Below are 4,376 nucleotides of genomic sequence, written 5' to 3' on the forward strand. Positions count from 1 at the left end.
ATTCCTAAACCTCGTGTTCCACCATCAAAAGAGAATCCATACTCGAAGCCAACTACACTTAAGTGTTTCCGATGCTTCCAACCGGGACATAAGTCCAACGAGTGTCCGAGTCGACCTCAAATTCAAATTGCGGAAGGAGAGCTAGAAGAGGATCAGGATAATGCCCAAGTCAACTCCGAATATGTAGTTGAAGATCTCGAAGCAGACGAAGGAGAGGCTGTCGTGTGCATCCTGGAACGTCTATTGTTAGCCCCTCGGCAGCCCACAACCTCACAGCGCAATGCAATATTCCGCACTCGTTGTACCATCAACGGAAAGGTATGTGAGATGCTCATTGATAATGGGTGCACTGAGAATGTTATTTCACGCGCCCTAGTGCAGTCGTTACAATTGAAAACGACTAAGAATCCTCTACCATATAAGATCAGCTGGGTAAAAAAAGGAGTAGACATTCAAGTGACCGATATGTGCCGCATCAGTTTTTCTATCGGGAAGCAGTATACCTGCGAGGTCCTTTGCGATGTTATTGACATGGACGTCTGTCATGTCATTTTGGGAAGGCCATGGCAGTATGACAGCGGGGCAGTTTACGACTGTAGACAGAATACTTACTGTTTCGAATGGAAAGGTAGAAAGTTGAGACTACTACCTAATAATGGCAGTACTAGTGACATCCGGAATAAAGACAAGGCAGTACTATCTATCATTCCGGGAACCGCCTTATTAACAGAGAAAGGTCACAAATGTGTCTATGCTTTAGTGATGATAGAAGAACACTCAAGCTCCCAACCGAAAACAACAGCCCCTGAAGTATCCGAATTGCTTCAGCAGTTCCAGGATCTCATGCCAAACGAACTACCTGCAGAACTACCACCCCTGAGATCAATTCAGCATCAAATTGACTTCGTGCCTGGGTCCAATTTACCCAACCTACCGCACTATCGGATGAGTCCGAAAGAGCATGAGATCCTCCAAGAAATGGTGGATGATTTAGTACGCAAGAAGCTAATCCAGTCGAGCCTCAGTCCATGTGCCGTTCCGGCCTTATTGGTTCCTAAGAAGGATAACAAGTGGCGTATGTGCATCGATAGTAGAGCTATCAACAAGATTACGACCAAATTCAGATTTCCGGTACCACGCATCGAAAATCTTTTAGATAAACTTGCTGGATCCAAATTCTTCTCCAAGCTAGACTTGCGCAGTGGGTATCATCAGATCCGTATACGACCGGGTGATGAGTGGAAGACCGCTTTCAAAACTCGTCAAGGTCTATTCGAGTGGAGGGTAATGCCTTTTGGGTTATGTAACGCACCGGCAACCTTCATGCGGTTGATGAATGAGGTACTAAAAGACTACTTGAATCGATTCTGTGTGGTCTATTTCGATGACATTTTAATTTACAGCCCGACATGGTCAGAGCATTTGGCCCATCTCACACAGATTTTGCAAGCCCTGCGGGATTATAAGTTGTATCTCAATTTACCGAAATGTGAGATAGCTACTACCCAGGTATATTTTTTGGGTTTCATAGTGTCCGGTGATGGCGTTACCACAGACCCATCTAAAATTTCAGCTATCCGAGACTGGCCGATTCCTCGCTCACTGTCAGACGTGCGGAGCTTCCATGGTCTCGCCAATTTTTACAGAAGATTCATCAAAGGTTTCAGCATAATTATGGCCCCTATTACCGACTGCCTCAAGAACAAGCAGTTACACTGGACCGAAGAATGCCAGCGCAGTTGGGACACCATGAAGCAATCTCTGAGTACCGCTCCAGTTTTGGCTTTACCGAATTTTGAGATTCCTTTTCAAGTTGACACTGACGCATCGGTCGTGGGAATAGGAGCAGTGTTATCCCAAGATATCAAGCCTATAGAGTACTTCAGCGAGAAGTTGAGCCCATCGCGACAGAAGTGGACCGTGTATGAACAAGAACTATACGCCGTCATTCGCGCCCTCAAGCATTGGGAACATTATTTACTGCATCAAGATTTCGTATTGTGTAGCGATCACAGAGCGTTACAATTCATCAATAGTAAAAAATCCATAAGTCGTATGCACGCTCGATGGGTACTATTTTTACAGAAATTCACGTTTGTACTTAAACACAAATCAAGAAACCAGAATCGTGTTGCAGATGCTTTGAGCCGGAGAACTGCGCTTGTTACTCAACTCAAGACAGAGATTACCGGTCTTGATTGCTTAAAAGAGCTCTATCCTACTGATCCAGATTTTGCTATTATCTGGAAGCAATGCAGTTTATTGCAACCTGAAGCTGATTACTCATTACGGCACGGGTTCCTCTTCAAAGCTAATGCACTGTGCATACCGGATTCTTCATACCGTCAGCAGATCATTAAAGACGCCCACGCTGGGGGACTTGCCGCACACCTCGGCAGAGAGAAAACCATTTGTCAAGTAAAATCGCGTTTCTTCTGGCCTAAACTACATCGTGATGTTTCACGGTTTGTTGAAAGATGCGCCATCTGCCAGGAGTTCAAAGGCACAAAGCAGAATACAGGGCTGTATACACCGCTGCCGGTACCTGACTCCATTTGGGAGGACATTAGCATTGACTTCATCTTGGGTCTACCTCGGACCAAAAAGGGTGCTGATTCCATTATGGTTGTGGTCGACCGGTTCTCAAAAATGGCGCATTTCATCGCTTGTAAAAAAACTTTTGATGCTGTTCACATCGCTCAATTATTTTTTTTGTGAAATCGTACGGCTACACGGACTTCCTCGAAGCATCACGTCCGACCGTGACGTCAAATTCGTCAGTCATTTCTGGCGGGAACTGTGGAAGAGACTACATACAGATATCAACTTGAGCTCGGCATATCATCCTCAGTCGGACGGCCAAACGGAAGTGGTCAATCAAACTCTTGGAAATATGCTGCGGTGTTTGGTTCAGGGAAGACCGAAACTTTGGGAGCAAGCCCTTAGCCAAGCGGAATTCGCCTACAATTCAATGTCGAATCGCTCCACAGGGAAGTCACCTTTTGCAATTGTTTATACTAAAGTCCCTAACCATTTATTTGACATTGCTATTATGCCAAAATGCGCCAATAATTCCGCAGCCGCACTCACAGACGATTGCCAAGCGATCTTAAATGAGGTTCGTACAAAACTTATCTCTTCTAATTCCAAGTACAAAGAAGCAACTGATCTTCATAGACGATTTGTCTCGTTCGAACCTGGAGAACTCGTGATGATCAGGCTTCGGAAAGACCGATTCCCGCCCGGAGCTCTCTCTAAATTAAGTCCCCGCAAATTTGGGCCTGTACCGATACTTAAACGTATCAACGACAATGCTTATATTGTCGATCTTCCAGATACCTTTCAGACCTCGAAGACGTTCAATGTTGCAGACATCTTTCCGTATCACCCACCTGACGGAGGCACCGAGTCCAGTATTCAGGTGGAACCTGAATTTCCGGCAGTGGAGGGCACCTGATGTGGTACAGTTTATGCTAATATAGACCGCAGGAGTTACAGCCTCATTCTGTTATACCTTTAAGCCACTTTACACGTTCTCTGTCCGTTTCTAGCAATACTCTAGTAGTATTTCCTTTAGTCACTACTTATTACTTTTAGTAGTCTAACATTTCTTTATCACAGTTTTCAAGTTTATACAAATAGGCTGTAAAGGGAGCAAGAGGAATACAATAGAATATACACAATTCCTGTTCCATTGCATGGTCTCCTCTTTTTCTTGTGTGCAGGTCTTCAGTTCCTTCTTCTCCGGTGGCTGTCTAGTCGGGTTGCGCCACCGTTCCGCAGGTTTGCGCATCAAAAACCCATGTCGAAGCTTCTAGTTCAGGGTTGTTGATAAAGCTCGCATAATATAATTAAAGTCGTGAGGCCCTAATTAATTATTAAGCTAACATAATTTATTATTAATTTGCAGGTTTCATAAGTTAGTGAGTCATTGTATATGGCTTTATGAAAAAAAAAAAAAATTAAGGCCATAATTTGCTATGAACTATCAGTATAAATAGTGATGATGTTTTTGAGTTTGTATCAAGTCAAAAGTGAAAAATAAAACTTATTATTTCTTTCTTCTTCTCTTTTCTCTTTTCATTTTAGTCTTTTCTTGCTCCAAAAAGCCTATTCATTCCAACATATTTTTCTTATAAATATTATTAATAAGTTGGTTAAACCTCTTCAATATACACTGGTTGGTAAGCTCATGGCTAGGTATCCTTCACCACAATCCATAATAAAATTTTCCTTCAATCAAGCATCTCATTGGAGAATTCTCAGTGGCTCTTCTCAACCACAAATATATTATTTTGAAATTCTTTTGGAGGGCTATAAATCTAATTTTCCCAATAGATATTGATAATTTTTTTATAGACTAACTAAATGATAAG

This window comes from Dendrobium catenatum, unplaced genomic scaffold (assembly GCF_001605985.2).
Source record: "Dendrobium catenatum unplaced genomic scaffold, ASM160598v2 fragScaff_scaffold_621, whole genome shotgun sequence".
Classification (NCBI taxonomy): Eukaryota; Viridiplantae; Streptophyta; class Magnoliopsida; order Asparagales; family Orchidaceae; genus Dendrobium; species Dendrobium catenatum.